We start from the raw sequence: 13896 nt of genomic DNA on the forward strand, positions 1-13896 counted from the left end.
GGGCCTGGTAAGTACCAGCATGGGAGGCTGGCTGGGAATCCCGGGTGCAGTTGACATTTTGCTCTGTTTCTGCTCCGATTCCGAAAATTATTTATTGATGCTTAAATCCACAGTATACAAAGTGTGAAGCTGTCAACGGCCATCCTAAGCTGAACGTGCCTGCTCTCGTCAGATTGCAGACTGCTACCCAGCTTAGGGCCCGTTAAGTACCAGCATGGGAGACTGGCTGGGAATCCCAGGTGGTGTTCACTTTTTGCTCTGTAGCCGCCTTTCGCTTCGATTCCGAAAATGATTTATTGATGCTTAAATCCACAGTATACAGGGTGTGAAACCGTCTACGGCTATCCTAAGCTGAATGTGCCTGTTCTTGTCAGATCGCAGACTGCTGCCTGGCAAGTACGGGCATGGGAGACTGGCTGGCAATCCAAGGTGCTATTGACATTTTGCTCTGTTGCCGCCTTCCTCTCCGATTCCGAAAAGGATTTATTGATGCTTAAATGCACAGTATAAAAAGCATGAAGCTGTCAATGGCCATCGTAAGCTGAACGCGCCTGCTCTCGTCAGATCGCAGACTGCTACCCAGCTTAGGGCCCGGTAAGTACTGGCAGGGGAGACTGGCTGGGAATCCCAGGTGCCGTTGACATTTTGCTCTATTGCTGCCTTCCGCTCCGATTCCGAAAATAATTTATTGATGCTTAAATCCACAGTATACAAGGTGTGAAGCTGTCGACGGCCATCCTAAGCTTAACGCGCCAGCTCTCGTCAGATCGCAGACTGGTACAGATCTTAGGGCCCGGTAAGTACCGGCATGGGACACTGGCTGGGAATCCCGGCTGCCGTTGACATTTTGCTCTGTTGCCGCCTTCCGTTCCGATTCTGAAAAGGATTTATTGATGCTTAAATGCACAGTATACAGGGTGTGAAGATGTCTATGGCCATCCTAAGCTGAATGCGCCTGTTCTCGTCAGATCGCAGACTGCTTCCCAGCTTCGGGCCTGGTAAGTACCAGCATGGGAGACTGGCTGGGAATCCCGGGTGCAGTTGACATTTTGCTCTGTTTCTGCTCCGATTCCGAAAATTATTTATTGATGCTTAAATCCACAGTATACAAAGTGTGAAGCTTTCAACGGCCATCCTAAGCTGAACGCGCCTGCTCTCGTCAGATCGCAGACTGCTACCCAGCTTAGGGCCCGTTAAGTACCAGCATGGGAGACTGGCTGGGAATCCCAGGTGTCATTGACATTTTGCTCTGTTGCCGCCTTACGCTCCGATTCCGAAAAGGATTTATTGATGCTTAAATCCACAGTATACAGGGTGTGAAGATGTCTACGGCCATCCTAAGCTGAATGCGCCTGTTCTCGTCAGATCGCAGACTGGTACAGATCTTAGGGCCCGGTAAGTACCGGCATGGGACACTGGCTGGGAATCCCGGCTGCCGTTGACATTTTGCTCTGTTGCCGCCTTCCGTTCCGATTCCGAAAAGGATTTATTGATGCTTAAATGCACAGTATAAAGGGCGAGAAGCTGTCAACGGCCATCCTAAGCTGAACGCGCCTTCTCTCGTCAGATCGCAGACTGCTACCCAGCTTAGGGCCCAGTAAGTACCAGCATGGGAGACTGGCTGGGAATCCCGGCTGCCGTTGACATTTTGCTCTGTTGCCGCCTTCCGTTTCGATTCCGAAAAGGATTTATTGATGCTTAAATGCACAGTATACAAAATGTGAAGCTGTCAACGGCCATCCTAAGCTGAACGCGCCTGCTCTCATCAGATCGCAGACTGCTACCCAGCTTAGGGCCTGGTAAGTACCAGCATGGGAGACTGGCTGGGAATCCCGGGTGCAGTTGACGTTTTAATCTGTTGCCGCCTTCCGTTCCGATTCTGAAAAGGATTTATTGATGCTTAAATGCACAGTATACAGGGTGTGAAGATGTCTACGGCCATCCTAAGCTAAATGCGCCTGTTCTCGTCAGATCGCAGACTGCTTCCCAGCTTCGGGCCTGGTAAGTACCAGCATGGGAGACTGGCTGGGAATCCCGGGTGCAGTTGACATTTTGCTCTGTTTCTGCTCCGATTCCGAAAATTATTTATTGATGCTTAAATCCACAGTATACAAAGTGTGAAGCTGTCAACGGCCATCCTAAGCTGAACGCGCCTGCTCTCGTCAGATCACAGACTGCTACCCAGCTTAGGGCCCGTTAAGTACCAGCATGGGAGACTGGCTGGGAATCCCAGGTGTCGTTGACATTTTGCTCTGTTGCCGCCTTACGCTCCGATTCCGAAAAGGATTTATTGATGCTTAAATCCACAGTATACAGTATACAGGGTGTGAAGATGTCTACGGCCATCCTAAGCTGAATGCGCCTGTTCTCGTCAGATCGCAGACTGCTACCCAGCTTAGGGCCCGGTAAGTACCAGCATGGGAGACTGGCTGGGAATCCCGGCTGCCGTTGACATTTTGCTCTGTTGCCGCCTTCCGTTCCGATTCCGCAAAGGAATTATTGATGCTTAAATGCACAGTATAAAGGGCGAGAAGCTGTCAACGGCCATCCTAAGCTGAACGCGCCTGCTCTCGTCAGATCGCAGACTGCTACCCAGCTTAGGGCCCGGTAAGTACCAGCATGGGAGACTGGCTGGGAATCCCGGCTGCGGTTGACATTTTGCTCTGTTGCCACCTTCCGTTTCTATTCCGAAAAGGATTTATTGATGCTTAAATGCACAGTATACAAAATGTGAAGCTGTCAACGGCCATCCTAAGCTGAACGCGCCTGCTCTCGTCAGATCGCAGACTGCTACCCAGCTTAGGGCCCGGTAAGTACCAGCATGGGAGACTGGCTGGGAATCCCGGGTGCAGTTGACATTTTGCTCTGTTGCCGCCTTCCGCTCCGATTCGGAAAATTATTTATTGATGCTTAAATGCACAGTATAAAGGGCGTGAAGCTGTCAACGACCATCCTAAGCTGAACGCGCCTGCTTTCGTCAGATCACAGACTGCTACCCAGCTTAGGCCCGGTAAGTACCAGCATGGGAGACTGGCTGGGAATCCCAGGTGTTGTTGACATTTTGCTCTGTAGCCGCCTTCCGCTCCGATTCCGAAAAGGATTTATTGATGCTTAAATCCACAGTATACAGGGTGTGAAGCCGTCTACGGCTATCCTAAGCTGAATGTGCCTGTTCTTGTCAGATCGCAGACTGCTGCCCGGCAAGTACGGGCATGGGAGACTGGCTGGCAATCCAAGGTGCTATTGACATTTTGCTCTGTTGCCGCCTTCCTCTCTGATTCCGAAAAGGATTTATTGATGCTTAAATGCACAGTATAAAAAGCATGAAGCTGTCAATGGCCATCCTAAGCTGAACGCGCCTGCACTCGTCCGATCGCAGACTGCTACCCAGCTTAGGGCCCGGTAAGTACTGGCTTGGGAGACTGGCTGGGAATCCTGGGTGCTGTTGACATTTTGCTCTATTGCTGCCTTCCGCTCCGATTCCGAAAAGAATTTATTGATGCTTAAATCCACAGTATACAAGGTGTGAAGCTGTCGACGGCCATCCTAATCTTAACTCGCCTGCTCTCGTCAGATCGCAGACTGGTACAGATTTTAGGGCCCGGTAAGTACCGGCATGAGACACTGGCTGGGAATCCCGGCTGCCGTTGACATTTTGCTCTGTTGCCGCCTTCCCTTCCGATTCCGAAAAGGATTTATTGATGCTTAAATGCACAGTATAAAGGGCAAGAAGCTGTCAACGACCATCCTAAGCTGAACGCGCCTGCTCTCGTCAGATCGCAGACTGCTACCCAGCTTAGGGCCTGGTAAGTACTGGCATGGGAGACTGGCTGGGAATCCCAGGTGCCGTTGACATTTTGCTCTATTGCTGCCCTCCGCTTCGATTCCGAAAAGAATTTATTGATGCTTAAATCCACAGTATACAAGGTGTGAAGCTGTCGACGGCCATCCTAAGCTTAACGCGCCTGCTCTCGTCAGATCGCAGACTGGTACAGATCTTAGGGCCCGGTAAGTACCGGCATGGGACACTGGCTGGGAATCCCGGCTGCCGTTGACATTTTGCTCTGTTGCCGCCTTACGCTCCGATTCCGAAAAGGATTTATTGATGCTTAAATCCACAGTATACAGGGTGTGAAGATGTCTACGGCCATCCTAAGCTGAATGCGCCTGTTCTCGTCAGATCGCAGACTGGTACAGATCTTAGGGCCCGGTAAGTACCGGCATGGGACACTGGCTGGGAATCCCGGCTGCCGTTGACATTTTGCTCTGTTGCCGCCTTCCGTTCCGTTCCGGTTCCAAAAAGGATTTATTGATGCTTAAATGCACAGTATAAAGGGCGAGAAGCTGTCAACAGCCATCCTTAGCTGTATGCACCTCCTCTCGTCCGATCACAGACTGCTACCCAGCTTAGGGCCCGGTAAGTACCAGCATGGGAGACTGGCTGGGAATCCCGGCTGCCGTTGACATTTTGCTCTGTTGCCGCCTTCCGTTCCGATTCCGAAAAGGATTTATTGATGCTTAAATGCACAGTATACAAAATGTGAAGCTGTCAACGGCCATCCTAAGCTGAACGCGCCTGCTCTCGGCAGATCGCAAACTGCTACCCAGCTTAGGGCCTGGTAAGAACCAGCATGGGAGACTGGCTGGGAATCCCGGGTGCAGTTGACATTTTAATCTGTTGCCGCCTTCCGCTCCGATTCGGAAAAGGATTTATTGATGCTAAAATGCACAGTATAAAGGGCAGGAAGCTGTTAACGGCCATCCTAAGCTGAACGCGCCTGCTCTCGTCAGATCGCAGACTGCTACCCAGGTTAGGGCCCGGTAAGTACCAGCATGGGAGACTGGCTGGGAATCTCAGGTGTTGTTGACATTTTGCTCTGTAGCTCTGTAGACATTTTGCTCCGATTCCGAAAAGGATTTATTGATGCTTAAATCCACAATATACAGGGTGTGAAACCGTCTACGGCTATCCTAAGCTGAATGCGCCTGTTCTTGTCAGATCGCAGACTGCTGCCCGGCAAATACGGGCATGGGAGACTGGCTGGCAATCCAAGGTGCTATTGACATTTTGATCTGTTGCAGCCTTCCTCTCCGATTAAAAAAAATATTTATTGATGCTTAAATCCACAGTATACAAGGCATGAAGATGTCAACGGCCATCCTAAGCTGAACGCGCCTGCTCTCGTCAGATCGCAGACTGCTACCCAGCTTAGGGCCCGGTAAGTACTGGCATGGGAGACTCGCTGGGAATCCCGGCTGCCGTTGACATTTTGCTCTGTTGCCGCCTTCCGTTCCGATTCCGAAAAGGATTTATTGATACCTAAATGCACAGTATAAAGGGCGAGAAGCTGTCAACGGCCAGCCTAAGCTGAACGCGCCTGCTCTCGTCAGATCGCAGACTGCTTCCCAGCTTAGGGCCTGGTAGGTACCAGCATTGGAAACTGGCTGGGAATCCCGGGTGCAGTTGACACTTTAATCTGTTGCCGCCTTCCGCTCCGATTCGGAAAAGGATTTATTGATGCTTAAATGCACAGTATAAAGGGCGTGAAGCTGTCAACGGCCATCCTAAGCTGAACGCGCCTGCCCTCGTCAGATCGCAGACTGCTACCCAGCTTAGGGCCTGGTAAGTACCAGCATGGGAGACTGGCTGGGAATCCCAGGTGTTGTTGACATTTTGCTCTGTAGCCGCCTTCCGCTCCGATTTGGAAAAGGATTTATTGATGCTTAAATCCACAGTATACAAGGTGTGAAGCCGTCTACGGCTATCCTAAGCTGAATGTGCCTGTTCTTGTCAGATCGCAGACTTTTACCCAGCTTAGGGCCCGGTAAGTACCAGCATGGGAGACTGGCTGGGAATCTCAGGTGTTGTTGACATTTTGCTCTGTAGCTCTGTAGACATTTTGCTCCGATTCCGAAAAGGATTTATTGATGCTTAAATCCACAATATACAGGGTGTGAAGCCGTCTACGGCTATCCTAAGCTGAATGTGCCTGTTCTTGTCAGATCGCAGACTGCTGCCCGGCAAGTACGGGCATGGTAGACTGGCTGGCAATCCAAGGTGCTATTGACATTTTGCTCTGTTGCCGCCTTCCTCTCCGATTCCGAAAAGGATTTATTGATGCTTAAATGCACAGTATAAAAAGCAAGAAGCTTTCAATGGCCATCCTAAGCTGAACGCGCCTGCTCTCGTCAGATCGCAGACTGCTTCCCAGCTTCGGGCCTGGTAAGTACCAGCATGGGAGACTGGCTGGGAATCCCGGGTGCAGTTGACATTTTGCTCTGTTTCTGCTCCGATTCCGAAAATTATTTATTGATGCTTAAATCCACAGTACACAAAGTGTGAAGCTGTCAACGGCCATCCTAAGCTGAACGCGCCTGCTCTCGTCAGATCGCAGACTTCTACCCAGCTTAGGGCCTGGTAAGTACCAGCATGGGAGACTGGCTGGGAATCCCGGGTGCAGTTGACATTTTAATCTGTTGCCGCCTTCCGCTCCGATTCGGAAAAGGATTTATTGATGCTTAAATCCACAGTACACAGGGTGTGAAGCTGTCAATGGCCATCCTAAGCCTGAACGTGCCTGCTCTCCTCAGATCACAGACTGCTGCCCGGCAGTTACCGGCATGGGAGACTGGCTGGCAATACAAGGTGCCATTGACATTTTGCTCTGTTGCCGCCTTCCTCTCCGATTAATAAAAATATTTATTGATGCTTAAATCCACAATATACAAAGCATGAAGATGTCAACGGCCATCCTAAGCTGAACGCGCCTGCTCTCGTCAGATCGCAGACCGCTACCCAGCTTAGGGCCCAGTAAGTACCGGCATGGGAGACTGGCTGGGAATCTGGGTGCAGTTGACATTTTGCTCTGTTGCCGCCTTCCGTTCCGATTCCGAAAAGGATTTATTGATGCTTAAATGCACAGTATAAAAAGAATGAAGCTGTCAATGGCCATCCTAAGCTGAACGCACCTGCTCTCGTCAGATTGCAGACTGCTACCCAGCTTAGGGCCCGGTAAGTACTGGCATGGGAGACTGGCTGGGAATACCGGTTGCCATTGACATTTTGCTCTATTGCTGCCTTCCGCTCCGATTCCGAAAATAATTTATTGATGCATAAATCCACAGTATACAAGGTGTGAAGCTGTCAACGGCCATCCTAAGCTTAACGCACCTGCTCTCGTCAGATCGCAGACTGGTACAGATCTTAGGGCCCGGTAAGTACCGGCATGGGACACTGGCTGGGAATCCCGGCTGCCGTTGACATTTTGCTCTGTTGCCGCCTTCCGTTCCGATTCCGAATAGGATTTATTGATGCTTAAATGCACAGTATACAAAGTGTGAACCTGTCAACGGCCATCCTAAGCTGAATGCGCCTGCTCTCGTCAGATCGCAGACTGATACCCAGCTTAGGGCCTGGTAAGTACCAGCATGGGAGACTGGCTGGGAATCCCGGGTGCAGTTGACATTTTAATCTGTTGCCGCCTTCCGCTCCGATTCGGAAAAGGATTTATTGATGCTTAAATGCACAGTATAAAAAGCATGAAGCTGGCAATGGCTGTCCTAAGCTGAACGCGCCTGCTCTCGTCAGATCGCAGACTGCTACCCAGCTTAGGGCCTGGTAAGTACTGGCATGGGAGACTGGCTGGAATCCCGGGTGCCGTTGACATTTTGCTCTATTGCTGCCTTCCGCTCCGATTCCGAAAAGAATTTATTGATGCTTAAATCCACAGTATACAAGGTGTGAAGCTGTCGACGGCCATCCTAAGCTTAACGCGCCTGCTCTTGTCAGATCGCAGACTGGTACAGATCTTTGGGCCGGTAAGTACCGGCATGGGACACTGGCTGGGAATCCCGGCTGCCGTTGACATTTTGCTCTGTTGCCGCCTTCCGTTTCCGATTCCGAAAAGGATTTATTGATGCTTAAATGCACAGTATAAAGGGCGAGAAGCTGTCAACGGCCATCCTAAGCTGAACGTGCCTGCTCTCGTCAGATCGCAGACTGCTACCCAGCTTAGGGCCCGGTAAGTACCAGCATGGGAGACTGGCTGGGAATCCCAGGTGCAGTTGACCTTTTGCTCAGTTGATTCCTTACGCTCCTTACGCTTACGATTTATTGATGCTTAAATCCACAGTATACAGGGTGTGAAGATGTCTACGGCCATCCTAAGCTGAATGCGCCTGTTCTTGTCAGATCGCAGACTGTTACCCAGCTTAGGGCCTGGTAAGTACCAGCATGGGAGACTGTCTGGGAATCCCGGGTGCAGTTGACACTTTAATCTGTTGCCGCCTTCCGCTCCGATTCGGAAAAGGATTTATTGATGCTTAAATCCACAATACACAGGGTGTGAAGCTGTCAACGGCCATCCTAAGCCTGAACGTGCCTGCTTCTCCTCAGATCGCAGACTGCTGCCCGGCAGTTACCGGCATGGGAGACTGGCTGGCAATCCAAGGTGCCGTTGACATTTTGCTTTGTTGCCGCCTTCCTCTCCGATTAATAAAAATATTTATTGATGCTTAAATCCACAGTATACAAGGCGTGAAGATGTCAACGGCCATCCTAAGCTGAACGCGCCTGCTCTCGTCAGATCGCAGACTGCTACCCAGCTTAGGGCCCAGTAAGTACCGGCATGGGAGACTGGCTGGGAATCCCGGGTGCAGTTGACATTATGCCCTGTTGCCGCCTTCCGTTCCGATTCCGAAAAGGATTTATTGATGCTTAAATGCACAGTATAAAAAGCATGAAGCTGTCAATGGCCATCCTAAGCTGAACGCGCCTGCTCTCGTCAGATCGCAGACTGCTACCCAGCCTAGGGCCCATTAAGTACCGGCATGGGAGACTGGCTGGGAATCCCGGGTGTAGTTGACATTTTGCTCTGTTGCCGCCTTCCGTTCCGATTCCGAAAAGAATTTATTGATGCTTAAATGCACAGTATAAAAATCATGAAGCTGTCAATGGCCATCCTAAGCTGAACGCGCCTGCTCTCGTCAGATCGCAGACTGCTACCCTGCTTAGGGCCTGGTAAGTACTGGCATGGGACACTGGCTGGGAATCCCGGCTGCCGTTGACATTTTGCTCTGTTGCCGCCTTCCGTTTCGATTCCGAAAAGGATTTATTGATGCCTAAATGCACAGTATAAAGGGCGAGAAGCTGTCAACGGCCATCCTAAGCTGAACGCGCCTGCTCTCGTCAGATTGCAGACTGCTACCCAGCTTAGGGCTCAGTAAGTACCGGCATGGGAGACTGGCTGGGAATCCCGGGTGCAGTTGACATTTTGCTCTGTTGCCGCCTTCCGCTCCGATTCCGAAAAAGGATTTATTGATGCTTAAATGCGCAGTATAAAAATCATGAAGCTGTCAATGGCCATCCTAAGCTGAACGCGCCTGCTCTCGTCAGATCGCAGACTGCTACCCAGCTTAGGGCCCGGTAAGTACTGGCATGGGAGACTGGCTGGGAATCCCGGTTGCCGTTGACATTTTGCTCTTATGCCGCCTTCAGTTCCGATTCCGAAAAGGATTTATTGATGCTTAAATGCACAGTATACAAAGTGTGAAGCTGTCAACGGCCATCCTAAGCTGAACGCGCCTGCTCTCGTCAGATCGCAGACTGCTACCCAGCTTAGGGCCTGGTAAGTACCAGCATGGGAGACTGGCTGGGAATCCCGGGTGCAGTTGACATTTTAATCTGTTGCTGCCTTCCGCTCCGATTCGGAAAAGGATTTATTGATGCTTAAATGCACAGTATAAAGGGCGTGAAGCTGTCAACGGCCATCCTAAGCTGAACGCGCCTGCTCTCGTCAGATTGCAGATTGCTACCCAGCTTAGGGCCCGGTAAGTACCAGCATGGGAGACTGGCTGGGAATCCCGGGTGGAGTTGACATTTTGCTCTGTTTCTGCTACGAGTCCGAAAATTATTTATTGATACTTAAATCCACAGTATACAAAGTGTGAAGCTGTCAACAGCCATCCTAAGCTGAACGCGCCTGCTCTCTTCAGATCGCAGACTTCTACCCAGCTTTGGGCCTGGTAAGTACCAGCATGGGAGACTGGCTGGGAATCCCGGGTGCAGTTGACATTTTAATCTGTTGCCGCCTTCCGCTCCGATTCGGAAAAGGATTTATTGATGCTTAAATCCACAATACACAGGGTGTGAAGCTGTCAACGGCCATCCTAAGCCTGAACGTGCCTGCTCTCCTCAGATCGCAGACCGCTGCCCGGCATGGGAGACTGGCTGGCAATCCAAGGTGCCGTTGACACTTTGCTTTGTTGCCGCCTTCCTCTCCGATTAATAAAAATATTTATTGATGCTTAAATGCACCTGGGAATCCCAGGTGCAGTTGACATTATGCTCTGTTGCCGCCTTCCGTTCCGATTCCGAAAAGGATTTATTGATGCTTAAATGCACAGTATAAAAAGCATGAAGCTGTCAATGGCCATCCTAAGCTGAACGCGCCTGCTCTCGTCAGATCGCAGACTGCTTCCCAGCCTAGGGCCCATTAAGTACCGGCATGGGAGACTGGCTGGGAATCCCGGGTGCAGTTGACATTTTGCTCTGTTGCCGCCTTCCGTTCCGATTCCGAAAAGGATTTATTGATGCTTAAATGCACAGTATAAAAATCATGAAGCTGTCAATGGCCATTCTAAGCTGAACGTGCCTGCTCTCGTCAGATCGCAGACTGCTACCCAGCTTAGGGTCTGGTAAGTACTGGCATGGGACACTGGCTGGGAATCTCGGCTGCCGTTGACATTTTGCTCTGTTGCCGCCTTCCGTTCCGATTCCGAAAAGGATTTATTGATGCCTAAATGCACAGTATAAAGGGCGAGAAGCTGTCAACGGCCATCCTAAGCTGAACGCGCCTGCCCTCGTCAGATCGCAGACTGCTACCCAGCTTAGGGCCCGTTAAGTACCAGCATGGGAGACTGGCTGGGAATCCCGGGTGCAGTTGACATTTTGCTCTGTTTCTGCTCCGATTCCGAAAATTATTTATTGATGCTTAAATCCACAGTATACAAAGTGTGAAGCTGTCAACGGCCTTTCTAAGCTGAACGCGCCTGCTCTCGTCAGATCGCAGACTGCTACCCAGCTTAGGGCCTGGTAAGTACCAGCATGGGAGACTGGCTGGGAATCCCAGGTGTTGTTGACATTTTGCTCTGTAGCCGCCTTCTGCTCCGATTTGGAAAAGGATTTATTGATGCTTAAATCCACAGTATACAGGGTGTGAAGCCGTCTACGGCTATCCTAAGCTGAATGTGCCTGTTCTTGTCAGATCGCAGACTTTTACCCAGCTTAGGGCCCGGTAAGTACCAGCATGGGAGACTGGCTGAGAATCTCAGGTGTTGTTGACATTTTGCTCTGTAGCTCTGTAGACATTTTGCTCCGATTCCGAAAAGGATTTATTGATGCTTAAATCCACAATATACAGGGTGTGAAGCCGTCTACGGCTATCCTAAGCTGAATGTGCCTGTTCTTGTCAGATCACAGACTTCTGCCCGGCAGTTACCGGCATGGGAGACTGGCTGGCAATACAAGGTGCCATTGACATTTTGCTCTGTTGCCGCCTTCCTCTCCGATTAATAAAAATATTTATTGATGCTTAAATCCACAATATACAAGGCGTGAAGATGTCAACGGCCATCCTAAGCTGAACGCGCCTGCTCTCGTCAGATCGCAGACCGCTACCCAGCTTAGGGCCCAGTAAGTACCGGCATGGGAGACTGGCTGGGAATCCGGGTGCAGTTGACATTTTGCTCTGTTGCCGCCTTCCGTTCCGATTCCGAAAAGGATTTATTGATGCTTAAATGCACAGTATAAAAAGCATGAAGCTGTCAATGGCCATCTAAAGCTGAACGTGCCTGCTCTCGTCAGATTGCAGACTGCTACCCAGCTTAGGGCCCGGTAAGTACTGGCATGGGAGACTGGCTGGGAATACCGGTTGCCATTGACATTTTGCTCTATTGCTGCCTTCAGCTCCGATTCCGAAAATAATTTATTGATGCTTAAATCCACAGTATACAAGGTGTGAAGCTGTCAACGGCCATCCTAAGCTTAACGCGCCTGCTCTCGTCAGATCGCAGACTGGTACAGATCTTAGGGCCCGGTAAGTACCGGCATGGGACACTGGCTGGGAATCCCGGCTGCCGTTGACATTTTGCTCTGTTGCCGCCTTCCGTTCCGATTCCGAAAAGGATTTTTTGATGCTTAAATGCACAGTATACAAAGTGTGAACCTGTCAACGGCCATCCTAAGCTGAATGCGCCTGCTCTCGTCAGATCGCAGACTGATACCCAGCTTAGGGCCTGGTAAGTACCAGCATGGGAGACTGGCTGGGAATCCCGGGTGCAGTTGACATTTTAATCTGTTGCCGCCTTCCGCTCCGATTCGGAAAAGGATTTATTGATGCTTAAATGCACAGTATAAAGGGCGTGAAGCTGTCAATGGCCATCCTAAGCTGAACGCGCCTGCTCTCGTCAGATCGCAGACTGCTACCCAGCTTAGGGCCCGGTAGGTATCAGCATTTGAGACTGGCTGGAAATCCCAGGTGTTGTTGACATTTTGCTCTGTAGCCGCCTTCCGCTCCGATTCCGAAAAGGATTTATTGATGCTTAAATCCACAGTATACAGGATGTGAAGCCGTCTACGGCTATCCTAAGCTGAATATGCCTGTTCTTGTCAGATCGCAGACTGCTGCCCGGCAAGTACGGGCATGGGAGACTGGCTGGCAATCCAAGGTGCTATTGACATTTTGCTCTGTTGCCGCCTTCCTCTCCGATTCCGAAAAGGATTTATTGATGCTTAAATGCACAGTATAAAAAGCATGAAGCTGTCAATGGCTGTCCTAAGCTGAACGTGCCTGCTCTCGTCAGATCGCAGACTGCTACCCAGCTTAGGGCCCGGTAAGTACTGGCATGGGAGACTTGCTGGGAATCCCGGGTGCGGTTGACAATTTGCTCTATTGCTGCCTTCCGCTCCGATTCCGAAAATAATTTATTGATGCTTAAATCCACAGTATACAAGGTGTGAAGCTGTCGACGGCCATCCTAAGCTTAACGCGCCTGCTCTTGTCAGATCGCAGACTGGTACAGATCTTAGGGCCCGGTAAGTACCGACATGGGACACTGGCTGGGAATCCCGGCTGCCGATGACATTTTGCTCTGTTGCCGCCTTCCGTTTCCGATTCCGAAAAGGATTTCTTGATGCTTAAATGCACAGTATAAAGGGCGAGAAGCTGACAACGGCCATCCTAAGCTGAACGTGCCTGCACTCGTCAGATCGCAGACTGCTATCCAGCTTAGGGCCTGGTAAGTACCAGCAGGGGAGACTGGCTGGGAATCCCGGGTGTCGTTGACATTTTGCTCTGTTGCCGCCTTCCGTTCCGATTCCGAAAAGAATTTATTGATGCTTAAATGCACAGTATAAAAATCATGAAGCTGTCAATGGCCATCCTAAGCTGAACGCGCCTGCTCTCGTCAGATCGCAGACTGCTACCCAGCTTAGGGCCTGGTAAGTACTGGCATGGGACACTGGCTGGGAATCTCGGCTGCCGTTGACATTTTGCTCTGTTGCCGCCTTCCGTTCCGATTCCGAAAAGGATTTATTGATGCCTAAATGCACAGTATAAAGGGCGAGAAGCTGTCAACGGCCATCCTAAGCTGAACGCGCCTGCTCTCGTCAGATTGCATACTGCTACCCAGCTTAGGGCCCAGTAAGTACCGGCATGGGAGACTGGCTGGGAATCCCGGGTGCAGTTGACATTTTGCTCTGTTGCCGCCTTCCGCTCCGATTCCGAAAAAGGATTTATTGATGTTTAAATGCGCAGTATAAAAATCACGAAGCTGTCAATGGCCATCCTAAGCTGAACACGCCTGCTCTTGTCACATCGCAGACTGCTAAGCAGCTTA

The 13896-nt window shown here is 50.6% G+C and overlaps 9 pseudogenes; all 9 read left to right on the forward strand.

Moving 5' to 3' along the window:
- Positions 1-1728: 1728 nt before the first annotated feature.
- On the forward strand, positions 1729-1848 carry LOC130336384 (5S ribosomal RNA; annotated as a pseudogene).
- An 890-nt stretch (positions 1849-2738) lies between these two features.
- On the forward strand, positions 2739-2858 carry LOC130352596 (5S ribosomal RNA; annotated as a pseudogene).
- An 877-nt stretch (positions 2859-3735) lies between these two features.
- Positions 3736-3855, forward strand: LOC130316834 (5S ribosomal RNA; annotated as a pseudogene).
- Positions 3856-5148: 1293 nt separating this feature from the next.
- On the forward strand, positions 5149-5268 carry LOC130329481 (5S ribosomal RNA; annotated as a pseudogene).
- A 284-nt stretch (positions 5269-5552) lies between these two features.
- LOC130352850 (5S ribosomal RNA) lies at positions 5553-5672 on the forward strand (annotated as a pseudogene).
- A 2278-nt stretch (positions 5673-7950) lies between these two features.
- On the forward strand, positions 7951-8070 carry LOC130352395 (5S ribosomal RNA; annotated as a pseudogene).
- A 1283-nt stretch (positions 8071-9353) lies between these two features.
- On the forward strand, positions 9354-9473 carry LOC130324896 (5S ribosomal RNA; annotated as a pseudogene).
- An 82-nt stretch (positions 9474-9555) lies between these two features.
- LOC130349637 (5S ribosomal RNA) lies at positions 9556-9675 on the forward strand (annotated as a pseudogene).
- Positions 9676-11021: 1346 nt separating this feature from the next.
- On the forward strand, positions 11022-11141 carry LOC130331860 (5S ribosomal RNA; annotated as a pseudogene).
- The last annotated feature ends 2755 nt before the right edge of the window (positions 11142-13896 follow it).

This window comes from Hyla sarda, chromosome 1 (assembly GCF_029499605.1).
Source record: "Hyla sarda isolate aHylSar1 chromosome 1, aHylSar1.hap1, whole genome shotgun sequence".
In the NCBI taxonomy this organism is placed as follows: domain Eukaryota; kingdom Metazoa; phylum Chordata; class Amphibia; order Anura; family Hylidae; genus Hyla; species Hyla sarda.